Raw genomic sequence first — 14,922 nt, 5'->3', positions numbered from 1 at the left:
TCCTCTCAACAATGGCAGAAGAAATGATGAATTCTCTGAACAGCTAATTGACTGGGATTCAGAGTAGGGAAGGATATGAAATGATTCTGCAAAGGCAAGCTGGGTGTAGCCCATGAAGGACTTCAAATGCCAGGCTGAGGCATTTGGATTTTATCTTAGAAGAAATGGGGAGCGGCCATGAACATTTTTGAGCAGGGCTGTAACTTGGTCAGACCCAACAGTGTTGTAGGAAGATGAATTTGTCAGCTGTGTGGAGGATGGTCTGGAGAGGGCAGAGACTAGAAACAGAAGGCCAGTGAGGAGATGATTGTCATAGCCTGATGGAGATGATGAGGACCTGACTTCAGGTATTGGCTACATGAGTGGAGAGAAGGAGGAGATGAACTTAAGAGATGCTGTGGGGGCCCTTGACCAGATTGGGAAACTGATTGGTTGTGAGAGGGGAGGGAGAGTGAGGGGTCAAGGACAACTCTGAAGTTTGGATCCTTGGTAACTGGGGTGACACTGGTGACCTCAACAGAAATAGGGAACTTTGCAAGAGGGCCACTTTTTTTCTGTAGGAGAAGAAAACCCTCTGAACATTGTTGGATTTGAAATTTTTCTGGTATACCCAGGAGGAGCTATCTCGCAGGAGGTTAATCCTTCTGCCTCACAAGATTCTTTCATATTTGGTGTTCAGACTTGGCTTATGGACCATGGACTATGGCAGGACCCTCAGGCAGCTGTTGAGGTACCACTCCTTGGGGCAACTGGGAGTAATTAGAGAATTGGAAAGAAGCTGTAAGGTCACTCTAGAGCTCAGAGCCTCTCTATGATGGGACATTGGTGAGGACCTCGCAGGACCTGTAAGGAAGGGTAGGAAGCCACTATCCTGGCTTCCTGGAGGACTCTGCTCAGGAATGGAGGGGCCCTGAAAGCAAACATCTGGGCAGCCCTCAGGACTAGGTGCCAGTGATGACCACACTGTCAGACTCTGCTTCTAGTGCAGAGGCAATGTGTAGGCACAAGGGGAGGCTGCCAGGACTGGATGTCTAGTCCTAACTAGAAGACTTTCTGCCATTTGTACGAGGAGACACCATCTCTGACCTCTGGTTTGAGCTGAGTTTCTGGCAGTGGGGGGTGGGCTTCAAGGAGCCATTCATACTCTTTTATCCCATTACCAATTCGAGGAATTGGATATGTCAGGGTGAGGGAGAAGGTTACATCAAAAATGATTCCTATGATTTGAATCTGCTTCCCTCAAGTGAAATAGAGATTTAGAAGAGGGGTGGGTTTAGGAAGGATGGGAATGAGTTCTGTTTTGGGCGTGTTGAATTTTACATCATAGATCATGCTTGTACATGTTTTCTCCTCCATTAGGAAGCTTCTTGGGGACATTGCTGGATTGTATGAAGGAATACAAGGGAAACAGTTTGCCTACATTTTAGCAAAAACACTTGACAGTCTTTTTGCCATTTTTGGCAAAATGATCAGACCAGTGGGTTACAAGATAATGCAATTATTTGCAGTTAGAACTGATTAAATGACTGAAAACAAGAATAGTCAAGGAAGATTTGACATCAACTTTGAAGGTCTTGAGTGGAGGGCCCCAGGGCTCCTGTGCTATACCAGTACCCTGGATGAAGGTGCATTTGGCATCTCATCAGAAGTGCCAGTAACACGAGCTGGGACAAACAGTGAACATAGGTGATGACAGAGTGAGGATTCAAAGACATACTGGTCAAATGAAACTGAATACAAGGAAAGTTTTACATGAAAGTTCAGGAAATTGACAAATAGTATAAGATGCAGGAAGTATGGTGAGGGAGCCATTTATATAAAGAAATGATCAGAGGGTATTGGGGGACCGCAAGTTCCATGTGAATTAGCAATGTGATGTAGCACCAGGAAAGCTGCTGAGATCTCCTAAAGCCAGTGAGGAATTCATTCCACTGGACTCTGCCCTCATCTGGGCAATTAGGGGCAGTTCTGGGTGCTGCATTTCAGGAAGGTGTTTCCTGAGCTGGAAAACATTCACAGGAGGGCTTCTGAGGTGTCTTACACTTGTGCCATTGTTGAAGGACCTGGGGATGTTGAGCCTGGAGAAGAGAAGGCAGAGGGGGAGGGGCATGACTGCTGCCTTCAAATACTCCATGGTCTGTCCTGGAGAGGAGGATTCCTGTGTGTTCTACCTGTCCTCAGAGGGCAGAACCAGAAACAATGGGGAGAAGTCATAAAGAGACTGATTTTGTGTTTTTGTAAGGAAAATGTCAACAACGGGAGCTCTCTAAAAATGGGATGGACATTCAGGACCCGGGAAGGTTGTGTCATATTGGTCTTCATGGCCCTTAACATCAAACATTCTCTAAATGAATGCCTTTGGGGCTAATTCAGTCACCACACCAGAAAAAGGAAAATCAGCCCATGCACACTTACAAACAGACAATAGGGATAATTGCTACCACCACCACCACCACCTCTACCACCACCACCACCACTACTACTACTACAAAATGGCCAATTTATGTAGCACGTTTTCTATATATCATCTCCTTTGACCTTCACGACAACTCTGTAGGGTACAATTATTATCTTTGTTTTATAGATGAGGAAATGGGCTAACTAGAAAGTGTCTGAGGAAGTTTTCATTCAGATCTTCCTGACTCCAAGTCTGGCCTGTCTATCCACTAAGCAAGCTAGCTGCCAAATTTGGGGAATGGAATTCTAAATGTATTTGGCTGATCCTTAGTCTCATATGGGTAGGAATGTGGTTGAGAAGGGTCTCCAAAGCTCTAGTATTATGGGTGGGCTCCAGGCTTGTAGATGTTTTGTGGTCTTTCAGTCCTTTGCTTAGACCTAGGATTATTGGTCCTCACAGGTCAGAGTAGCTGGGTCTTTGGTTTTGCTTTCTATACTGAGTTGCCCTGTGTGGGCAATGGAGTTCTCTTACTTTTTTAAGCTTCCAAGATCTAGCACCTGGGGCTCATGGGGGCTAAAGGTCAAACTTAACATCTAACTTTATAGAAATCCTTTCACCTGAATTTGTGAAAGTTGGTCTTACATGCCCTCAGGCTCAGGATGAGAAAGAAATCATTCATATGGATGCTTTACTTATGAGTTCATAGCTTTTATAGAACAATGGGGATTGGCAGAGACCAGATCAATTTTTAGCTATTCAAAGTCAAGAATCAACAAGAAGCCACTAGGAGCATTTAAAACAAAGGAAAAAAAACCAGAGTGGAAAGAAATATCTATCTCTAGAGCTATCTATCTACGTAGCCATTTCCCTATTCTGAACATTTCTGAACAAAAAAAAATCATGCAAATAATATACGTACACAAGAGATAAGCAAAAATTGTAGTAATATGTTACTTAGAAGGAACACTTTTAGTAACTATTAAACATGTTTCTAAGGTGGTGATTCACAACTTTCACTTTCCTTGCATTTAGACTAGCTTAACAGAAAGCAAAGAAAGATATCTTTAAGAAAGCAAACCAGGTACACATATGGGATTTTTTTTCTCTCTTTCTAGGAATTACAGGGCAGAAATCATCATGGCTCACACAAATGGAGGGAAAGAAAGGTACTTTCTAACAGAAATAAAATTTTGCAGTAAAGTGGCCCTTCTTTCTGGTGTTCACTTTTGGTTTTAATTTTTAATTTATGGAACAAAACAAGTATTTCCATAACATAGTATAATAAAAAGATGATTGCACATGAGACTGAAAATCTATTATGTACAACTTGCTATTCCTTTTAAATATATGACAAAGCTACCATGTAAATTTTTTCCTTCCACCCTAGAGATAGCTATCATCAGACATAAATATGCATATACATGTGAAAATCATTCTATACATACTTTCATTTATCAGTTCTTTCTCTGGATGCAGAAAGTGTCTTCATATGTGCTTTTAGTTAATTTGGGTATTTATAAATCAAAATGACTCAGTCACTCAGAGTTGTTCTGAAAAGAATATTGCTGTTACTACACACAACATTCTCTTGGTTCTGCTAATTTCACTCTTCATTATTTTGTGCAAGTCTTTCCATGTTTTTCTAAGATCATTGGGATCACCATTTCTTCTAACATAGTAGTATGCCATCACAATCACATACCACAGCTTGTTTAGCCATTCCCTAATTGATGGCATCCCTGCAATTTCTGGTTCTTTGTCACTGCAAAGAGAGCTGCTATAATCATTTTAGAATATAGAAGTTCTTTTCCTTTCCCCCTAACCATCTTTGGAAATAGACCAAGTAGTGGTATTGTCGGGTCAAAGCATGTAGGCAGTTTAATAACTCTTTGGGTATAATTCCAGATTGCTCTCCAAAATGGTTGGATCAGTTCATAATTTCACCGACAATGAATTAATGTCCTCATTTTCCACATCACATTCAACATCTGTCACTTTTCCTTTCAATCATTTTAGCCAATCTGGTAGGTATAAAAGGATATCTCAAGGTTGTTTTAATTTGCATTTTTCTAATTTTTGCTTTTGGTGACTGCTTTTGAAAGACCACCAATGATTAATTCTTCAGGTATGATCTTTGAGCATAGGAAGGCTATGGTCAACCACTCTCTCAGTTGATAATCTTAAGCAAAAGCACATTTGATACAACAGAGAGAAAAGAGAAAAGTGAGAACCTTTATTTTTCCACTGCTGCTTTTAAGAAAGAGATGGTTCTAGAATCTGAGGTGGAGGTTTTTTGCAAAGAAAATCTAATAATCGGCAACTGGGAGGAATAAAGGAGATTCCCTGGGAAAGCTTTTCTTTGACTATCTCAGGTTCTATCTTTGTGACTTTGAATGTAGACCCTGACTTTTTCTAGGTTGAGAATTTGGAGTAAGACAGAATAAATTACAAGAGGCTTAGCTTAATGTCTCCTATACTGGGGGCACCTTGCATCTATGAGGTGGATGAGCAGACACGTTTAAGAGGCTAGGGAAAGGCCAACCCACACAGGCAGAGATAATAGATCTTCTCTGCTTTGGACATACCTGGGCAAAGGCTAGAACAGCACTTGCTGGGGATGTTGTAAGGTCGCTTTATTCTGAGATATGGATTGGACTAGTTGAACCTGGAAGTTCCTTCCAACTGAGATTTTGTGAATTCCTTAAAGCGATTCAGACTGTGTGTGCCCATCCCTGAGCTTCTTAAAGAGGAGACAGAAGAAAGACAAGGTAAAATTTCTTTCCTGAGAATCTTCTAGATGGATTTATCTAGAACACAACTCTTCTATGGGGAGAGAGAAAAGAATCCAGGGCACTGGTTAATCAGGTTGTAGATTTTGTGGTACATACAGACAATAAATGTTAGGAAAATGGAGATCAGTAAAGACTGTGGGGTTCATTGCAGGTTTCCTGGAGGAGGTAACACTTGAGTTGAGCCTTGAAGGCTGGGGAAGGAGAAAAATATAAAGGCAGAGAGGAGAGAAAAGGGCACACAGGTGGGGAAAAGAGCCTGAGTAGTCTTGGAGTCAGGCTATGATCATCCATCCATCAACCAATAATCATTTATTAAGGACTTCCTATGGGCCAGGGAATGCAAATTAATTAAAAATAAATTTCTGGAAATACAAAGAAAGAGCAACAAAACAATGGAGGGAGGGAAGAAGGAAGAAGAAAACAAGCTTTAATTAAGACACTACTGCGTGCTGGGTCCAGCGCTAAGCCCTTTCACAATTGTCCTTTGACAATTTTGGGGGCAGTTTCAAATGTTGGATTTAGGATCCTTTATCCTCCCTCAAGCCCCCCCCCCCCAACTCCATTGCCTAGGATGGGACTCTTCTAGTTCTGGGGGAGGAAGGGGGTGACATGTGGGAGAAACAACCCAGAAAGTAAAACAAGGCACATTCTAGTTCTTCCCCTGTGGGGTTAGAGCCTTGTCAGACCAGACCTTCTCATTTAATGAGCCAGCTCAGCCTCCACCATTCTTTTTCCCAGGGTTCCACAATCTGTATCTAATCTCCAGCTCGAGAGGGCTGGGGGCTAGGGAGGTTTGAGGTTTCTCTTTATTAATGAGGGCTGGGGGGGGCGGTAAAAGAGAGGAATCACAGCCATCACTGCTCCCCAGTCTTGGTATTTCAGGCAAGTCATTTTGGCCTGTGCTCCCCACAGCAGGGGCTAGAAACTCACAGAAAGGAGATCAGGAGTCACTGACTATGAACAGGGAGACACTGGGTGTGGAACAGAGAGAATGGGACTGAGAAAGGGAGATGGGAATGGAAAGAAGATAAGGGGGGGGGGAGGAAAATGACAGAGAAACAGGTACAGGGATGGGTAATGGGGTGGTAGAGAAACAAAGATATCCAAGGAGACAGATGGAGAGAGGAGTCAGAGTGAAAGGGGTTAGAAAATAGGGAGGGCATGGGGCGGCTAGGTGGCACAGTGAGTAAAGTCAGGAGGACCCGAGTTCGGTTCCGGCCTCAGACACTTAACACCCACACAAAAAAACTAGCCGTGTAACCTTGGGCAGGTTAACCCCAATTGCCCTTCAAAGAGAGAGAGAGAGAGAGAGAGAGAGAAAGAAGAAAAAAAAAGAAAATAGGGAGGGCATGGAGATGGAAGGAGAGAGATGGTGCAGGAGAAAGAATTGTGGAGAGAGGTCAGAGAGAAAGGGGAGAAGAGAAAGAAAAAGGGGAAAAAGCAAGAAAGAAGGGACAAAGATAAGTAGGCAACAAGGACCAGAAGAAAAAGAAGTTTGGAGAGACAATGAGGAGTCAGGGAGAGAGAATTGAGAGAGAAAGGAAGAATAGAAAGATGGAGAGAAAAATAAGAGATGAAATAGAGGTGGGGGACAGAGGACAAGAAACGGGATAGTGACATTGGGAGAAAGAAAGGTGACAAAGACATGGGAAGAGGTGGGGGGCAGCAGAATGGGGCTAGGAGAGGGACAGAGATAGGGAGAGAAAGGGGCCAGAGAATGGGAGGGACAGACATGGTTACGGGGCATATATTCAGGTGAGGGGGCAAAGCCTCCTCTTTGCAGAGAGTAGCCTCAGCCTTGGACTCTTGACCCCATGCCCTGGCTTCCTGAAGAGAGGCCTGACCAAACTCTGAGCTGTCCCTGATTCTATGGGGACCAGAAGCTGGGTTCCCCATTTCTCCCCTGCAGCGTGACCAGCACATCTTGACTGTGTTAGACTGCATAGGGTTTTTGCAAATGGAGACCACATTGTATAATAATTAAGATGGGCCCCTGCTCACTACTGTAATAGGAAACTCTTCAAAAGAGAAAAGTATTTGTTCCATCCCAAGGCCTGGAGTCAATGTGGATACTTAATGGGGGTTAAGAGGGGATGGATAATGGAGACATGGTATCTTAGGGGATCATATTCAGAATGAGGGTGGATTGCCAGGAGCCTCATTCCAGCCCCGCCACCCACTTTTTGGTATGTTCTCAAGGAAGTTGCTCTTTGAGTAAGAAAGGCTTGGAAACAGCCTTCCACCTTTGGAGGAGGCAGCAAGGGGTCAGAGAAAGGGAGGTGAATTTGGATTCCCCAGCACAGGAAAATCTGTTTCTTACAACTGGAATGTCCAGTTTCTCCATCTGCAAAAGGGGCACCTGGATTAGATGAGAGTTTCTTAACCTGAGATATGTGAACTTGCTTTTAAAAAACATCTTGCTAAGTGCATTTCAATAGAATTGCTTTCTCCTATATTTGATGGATGAGGTAGCAAGCTTTGGGGGAAGGATTCGAATCCAGATCCTCTGACTTCAGAGTTAGGCATGTAGGTGAATAGAACCCTAGACTTAGCCTCAGATACTTATCCAGCTATGTGACCTTAAGCAAGTCTCTTAGCCTCTGTCTGCCTCAGTTTCCTTATCTGTAAAATGAGGAAAATGGTAGCATCTAACTCCTAGGGTGATTGTAAAGATAAAATGAGATGATTTTAGTAAAGTGCTTTGCAAATCTTAAAGCACCATATAAATAACACCATTAATACTCTACCATAATCATTGAGTCAGAGTTCATTTAACAAATGAAGAAACTGACGTTGATAGGAAAGTCCCACAGGAAGACAATGACAGAGCAGGCAAGAAGAATCAGGTGGGATCTTTCCTCACTGGAGAGACAAGATTTATATACAGAGAACCATGGGGGAAATAATACAAGAGGAAATGCTGAAGAAAGAGAAAGACTTAGAAGGCACTTGCACAGAAGAAAGAAATCCTGGGGTCAGAATTGTCTATAAGCTGAACGGCAGCTAGGGGGTGCAGTGAATAGAGTGCCTAGCCTGGAGTTGGAAAGTCCTGAGTTCAAATATGGCCATGGACACTTGCTAGCTGTATGATAACTGGTCACTGAACAGAGGTTTGTCTCAGTTTCTTCATCTGTATAATGGGGTCATAAAAGTAGCTACTTCCTGGAGTTGTTGTGAGGATCAAATGCCATTATAATTGTGAAGGGCAGTGGTCAGAATTGTCTACAATCTGAATGAGAGAAAGCAAACAAGGTGTTTCTCAAGCCTTAAGGAGCTATATGAATGCGTTATAATAGCAGTTATTACTGCTATTATTACAGCTACTATAGGGAAAGTCGATCCAGGAGGAATGGGGGACTTTCAAGAGTAAAATCCAGATAAGAGACAGAAGCAGTTCTAAAGAGGAAGAAAAGGGGGAGTTGTCCAAAGAGACCCGAGTGAACACAGAAAACTCTGATCAATTTAGATTTGAATAAATAGCAAAGTCAGAATTTGAATTGTAGTCCTTAGACTCCAGTGTCAACCCTCTTCCTATTACGTTGCACAACTCAGAGAAATAATTGGCAGGATCTGTGATACTTTGCCTAGAAAAGGGAAGATTGGCTGGAGGATAGGGGCAATCATGCTAATTGTCTTCAAGTATTTGAAAGATTGTCCTGGGGAAAACAGATGGGGATCTGCTCCGTCTGGCCTCAGAGAACAGAACTAGGAGCATTGGATGGCAATTGTTACGGTGGAAAGTGTTCTGTGACTCTGGGGGAGTCACTCAATTGTTAAATGAGGGGATTCGACTAGGAGCCCCTGAGGTTCTTCCTATTTAAGATCCTATGAAATTTGGGTCTCAGGGGTGTGCTAGAGCTAAAGAGCTGATTATTAAATTTTCAATACGAGCGTTTATACCTCAGAAATTGACAAATGCTACAAATCAGGGTTTGGTTTATTGTTGTGTTGATTGTCTAGACTTAGGAAAGTGATGGAGAGAATGTGAATAGAGTACCTTGAAGCATATAGATATTTTTTTCCTTCAGGGAGCTGGTTGTTAAACCTTTGCCAACCCACACTTGGAGCTGTTATTGTTATCTCTGCAGCCCCACCTTGCCCCTATCACATGACTTTGGACATGGTCCATATGAACTGAAGCATAAAGCTTAATGGTAGAATTTCAGGCAGGTCATGGGCAGGGGAGCCTTCCTGTAACCCTCAGATGACATCATAGAGGCATTTGCTCATTGCCAGCAAGTCAGGTTGGTGCCAAGTTTGGGTCTGGGCCATGTCAGGTGCTAAAAACAGGCTTATCGAATGACTGAGTGAACGTGTCCTCCGTGGCGGGTGCCGCCTTTTCCCAGCACTTTCACTGGCTCCCACCCCAGTGGGTTGTGTGTCTGTCCATCAGTTAGCAAGGGTGAGTCAGGCTGCCAGCCCCGTGGCCTCAGCTAGACCTGGTTGTTGCCCTGACTCACTTTGCCTACGAAAGATGACTGGTTCACCCAGCTTCTGTCTGACCCTGTCACAACAAGTTAGAGGGGAGTCAAAGAGGCTGTACTCTGGTACAGTGTGGTAGGAAGAGCTGGGGTATCTGTAACTGAAAAACTCAATAATGCCTCTGTGTGTGTGTGTGTGTGTGTGTGCGTCTCTGTGTGTGAGTAAGCATGTTTGTGCATGTGTGTGATTGTGTGCATGTGTGCATTGTGTGCGTGTGTCTCTTTGTGTGAGTGTGTGCGTGTGTGTGTCTGTGTGTGTGTGTGGGGGGGAACGGAGAGCTGGGACAAATCATTCAGATTGTTTCTTCCTTTCTTGGCCTCAGTGTTCTTATTTGTAAAGTGAGGTGGGTGGGGCTGGAGCAGGGGATCATAGCCTTTTGTCTTGGATACCTTTGAGAACTTAGTGAAGGCTTCTTAGAGAAAAAAAATGATGATGATGATGCTATATAACATTTATATGGTAGTTAAGGGTTAGTAAAACACTTGCAAAATATTCTCATTTTATCCTCACCACAATCCTGGGGAGTAGGTGCTATTATTATTGCCATTTTATCAAATAATATTTTTAAATAATTGAAAGAGATTCTAAGCTTCAGTTGAAGGTTAGGGAAATAAAGCTGTATTTTTCCCCCACCCATCTTCACAGGTACCCTTGAAGTTTAGCCTATGGACCCCAGGTTAAGAACCCAGGGACTAGATGATCCAGAGGTCTGTTTCAGCTGGAAATGTGATGGGGCATTGGAGGAGGCTCAGTTTGGTGTGGGGGACCTAGCTCTGCTACCTGTTAGCTGTGTGTCCTTGGGCAATTATGAGCCCTGGAGTATGGTGAGAGGAGCACTGGATTCTGGGCATAGGACCTTGGACAAGTCCTATGTGGATTTGATTCAAGAATCACGCAAGGTGATTCTTGAAGACGAAGCTACAGCATAAGCACCCACTCGTAATGACAGTGGGAACTCTCTCATCAGTAGTTCCTTGTACCAGTGAAAACTCAGGTCCCATTTTAAGCAAAGGAAGACTGAGCACCCCCTTCTGGAGACCAAGAATGTGGGTTCAAATCATGCCTTTGATGCTTGCTAGATGTGAGACCTTCAGAAAATCACTTCATTTCCTGGACTTCAGTTTCCTGTTCTTTCAAAAAAGGGGTGAGACTAGACAGACTCTGGGGTTCCTTCTCCTCCAGCTCTGTGACCTCAGCTCCTTCATTGATAAAATGTTGGGGGGTGCAAATAGACCGATGACTTCTGGGTCTTTCTCAGTTTTATATATGTGACTTTTTGGGACCTCAGGGTCCTCATCTGTGAAATGAAAGGGTTAACCTGGATGAGGTCCCATATTGCTCCCAGTCTGGGATACTTCAACCTCTTGATCCAGACCTTCCTCACACAAGAAGGGAAGGGCTGGAAAGGTGTTGTCAAGGTTGTAGCTGTGGGTAACCTTGTGGCATGGAGTCATCATGGCCCAGCCCACTGGTGTTATGACAAGAGCTAATGTTTATGTAATACCATAAGCTTTGTAAAGTGCTTTCTATGCCACAATTTGGCTCCAACCTTTCTTTCCAGATTGGCCTCACATTTCTCCTCCTCCTTGAGTGTTCTCCTTTCCAGCCAGACTGGGGTACTTGTTATTGTTTCCTTGAACTTGATATTTCATCTACCACCTCCGTACTTTTGCACAGGCTGGTCCCCCATAATTGGAATGTTCTCCTTCCTCACTTGAAATGTCAGAGAAGCTAGTGATTTGCATTTGTAGAGGTAGTTTCCTCATCTGGGAATCCCCTATGTCAATGAAATCACAGGTCCAGTCCCTATCCTCAGTCCTGATCTTTCCACACCTTAAGGTGGTAAATAAATATCATGTCATTACTATCCAAATTTTATAGATGGGGATCACAGACCTGGAGCCTGAGGTGATCTTAGAGGCAGAAACAGGAAACAAATGAGAAATTTTGGAAACATTATAAGATTCACAGTGGTAATAATGGAGGACTTAATTCAATTGTCCAGACACCTTCTGGAACTTCTCTCTGTCTCTGTCTGTCTGTCTGTCTGTCTTCTCTCTCTTTCTCTGTCTCTCTGCATCTCTCCCCATCTCTTTCTTTCTCTCTGTGTGTGCGTATGTCTTTCTCTCCATATATCTCTCCTCCACCTCCTCCTCTTCCTCCTCCTCTTCCTCCTTCTCTTTCTTCTTCTTCTTCTTCTTCTTCTTCTTCTCTTCTCTTTCTTCTTCTTCTTCTTCTTCTTCTTCTTCTTCTTCTTCTTCTTCTTCTCTTCTCTTTCTTCTTCTTCTTCTCTTCTTCTTCTTCTTCTTCTTCTTCTTCTTCTTCTTCTTCTTCTTCTTCTTCTCCTCCTCCTCCTCCTCCTCCTCCTCCTCCTCCTCCTCCTCCTCCCTCTCCTCCTTCTTCTCCTCCTCTCTGTCTCTCTCACTCTCTCACTCCCCTCCCTCTGTGTTTGTTGATATTTGTCTACAGCTTCTCAATTTCCCATATTTCATCCTTCAAAATATGGAAGAACCAACAAGGGAAATCTAGTTCTGGGTCTGATTCTCATTACCAGGGAGAGAACTCGGTGGGGAGGAATTATCCATCTTAGAGTTTATGATAGAGAAAAGGAGTGCACCCTAGATTCTTGGAAAATAGATTTCAAAGGATTCAGAGGAAATTTAATGGAATAAAATGTTTTGGAGAAGTCATTTGAAGAGGGATGCTCAAGAATGAATTTCTGGAAATACAAAGGGAATAATTCTAATGAGGAGGAAATGTGGGATTTTAGGAGAGCAATGTGGATGCAGAGGGAACTCACCAACCAATTTAGACTTAAAAATGCAATGCGTGGAAGATGGGAATAAGGTTAGGTCACAGAGGATGAATTTAAGAGCATGGCATTGTCCTAAGAGAATATTGCCAGGGATGCCAAAGCTTAAAATAAGCTGATGCTGGTAAGAGAAGCCAAGGACAAAGAAAAGGAATTTCTTTAGCTCTCCTGAGAGAAAAAAGGTGGATGGGATAATGTTAACTAATGCAGAGTTTCACAATTCTGAATTTGGTTCTATTTTTTCTGCTAAGGATGATGACCTTCACACTGTAAGTAACAGAACAAAAGTGACTAATAGGGAGTTGACACCTAAAAGATGTAAGGTGATAGGTAGAAACACCTAGGAGCCCATGATGAATTCAAGTGTCCTGGCCCAGATGTTTTTTCAGGTCTTTTCCTGAAAGAGCTGGAAGACGTGATGTAAGCTCCTATCAGTGGCACTTGAAAGATCATGGGAAATGTGAAGAAGGACACAAGATTAGAGAAGGGTCGATGCTGTTCTGATTTTTAAAAAGGGAAAAGAAAAGTCTACAGAATCTAGGTCAGTGAGCTTGGCCTTTCCCAATTCCTGGGAAATTTCTAGACCATATCATTAAAGAGATGGCTGATGAATGCCGAGAGAGTGAAGCAGTAAAGCTGGGCTTCACCCAGAGTAGGTCATGCCAGACTAACCTCATTTTTTTCTTATTTCACAGTACTTCTAAAGTAATGGATGAGGGTAATGCTATAGACACAATTTACCTAGATTTAAGCAAAGCATTTGATAAAGTATGTTATTCTTGTGAAAAAGAAGGATAGCTGTGGACTAGATGATAACAAAATCAGATGGATTCAGGATGATTTGAAAGGCTTGACTTTAAAAATAGTCATTAATGGTTTAATAAGCAGCTTGGTGGGGCAGTGGATAGAGTGCAAGGTTTGGAGTCAGGAAGACCTGAGTTCAAACCCGGCCTCAGACATTTACTGTGTGACCCTGGGCCCTCTCTGCCTCAGTTTCCTCATCAGTAAAAAGAGCTGGAGAAGGAAATGGCAAACAATGCCAGTATCTTTGTCAAGAAAACCCCAAATGGGGTAACAAAGAATTGGACATGACTGAAAAGAATGAAGAATGGTTCAATGTCAAAAGTTCTCTAGTGGGGTATCCCAGGGATAGTACTTGGCCCTCTGCTATTTAGCATTTTCATCAGTGATTTGGATAAAGGCATAGATGACGTGTTCATCAAAGCTGGGAGAGATAGCTAACACACTGGTAGACAGAGTCAGACTTTGAAATGATCTTGATGACTTAGATCACTGGGCTGAATCTAGTAAGAACATTCAAGACGGATAAATGTAAACTTAGTGCTAGGTACAAAAAAAATCAATTTCACAAGAACAAAATGGAGGAAACAATCCAAAAGCAGTTCTGAAAAATTCTGGGAGTCTTATTGTATCGCCAGCTTGGTATCAGCAGCCAAAAATCCCCAATAAGATCTAGGGTTGCATTAAATGAAAGGGGCAGGGAGGGCAGAGCTTCTAGCAATAGGGAGGTCATAGCTTCATTGTACTCAGTCATGGCCAGGCCTCATATGTATTCAACTCTGGACACTGCAGCTTGAGAAGGACATTGATAAACTGGAAAAGTGTCCGAGTCTTGAATCCAAGACACATGAGAGTGATTTGGAAGGAATTCGGGATGTTTAATCTAGAGAAGACTCAGGGGTATAGGATAGTTTTTTTTCCAAGTATCTGAGGGGCTATCAGGTGGGGGAAGGATTAGTCTTATTTGGTCCCAAGTGTGAACCCAGAAGCAAGGTGGTGGTGGTGGTGGGAGAGGGGGCAGGACACTTACACTGTCAGGAAAAATAGCGTGCCCCAAAGTGCAATGGGCTTCCTTGGGGGGTGGTGAGTTTGCCCTCCTTGAAGATCAAGAAGAAGTTTGCTGTCCACAAGTTGGGCATGTCATAGTGTACAGCTATGTCCAAACAAATTCCACTATGATGTCTCTCCCCCTCTGGACTCAGTTTCCTTCTATGCAAAATGAGGAGGTTAGATAGATGGTCTCTAAATTCCCTTTAGCTTTGGGTCCTGTGTTGTTGAATTAAGCTTAGTTGAAATGAAAGCTAACTCACATGACCAAGCTGTAAGGCCAGGCTGGGATGAAAACTCAGGTGTCTTGGCGTCTAATCCCGGGCTTTTGGATTACACACTGATTTGTTTTGTTTGGAGCCCCATTTGGGACAGCAGGGAGTAAGTTGGCCTGTGATTCCTGTGGCAGCAGAGCCTGGCTCCTGGCTCAGGAGACACCCTGTCTGGGATCTCTACTTGTCCATGCCCAGCTCTGTCATCAAGCTCCTTGGACCTGAGCAAGATCATGGTGGCAGCAAAGGTGGTGGCCCCCAACTGCTCCCCATCACATCTCCTTGGGTGCTGTTTTCCAACTTCTCAGTCCTCCTCCT

At 43.3% G+C, this 14,922-nt stretch overlaps 1 long non-coding RNA gene across 2 annotated transcripts in view; it reads left to right on the top strand.

The window, feature by feature from the left end:
- The first annotated feature begins 208 nt into the window (after positions 1–208).
- LOC138146141 (uncharacterized) overlaps positions 209–14,922 on the top strand; it is a 49,105-nt gene continuing 34,391 nt past the window's right edge. The window contains exons 1-2 of one of the 2 annotated variants that reach the window (XR_011164401.1): positions 209–347; positions 3,514–3,564. This is a non-coding gene — a long non-coding RNA (uncharacterized lncRNA). The remainder of the gene's footprint in view (positions 348–3,513; positions 3,565–14,922) is intronic. The other variant, XR_011164402.1, reaches the window with a different exon arrangement.

The sequence above is a fragment of the Petaurus breviceps genome, unplaced genomic scaffold (assembly GCF_028583685.1).
Source record: "Petaurus breviceps papuanus isolate PSGF00001 unplaced genomic scaffold, PetGlider_PUasm1.0 139, whole genome shotgun sequence".
NCBI lineage: Eukaryota > Metazoa > Chordata > Mammalia > Diprotodontia > Petauridae > Petaurus > Petaurus breviceps.
This window is presented reverse-complemented; position numbering and strand designations above follow the sequence as displayed.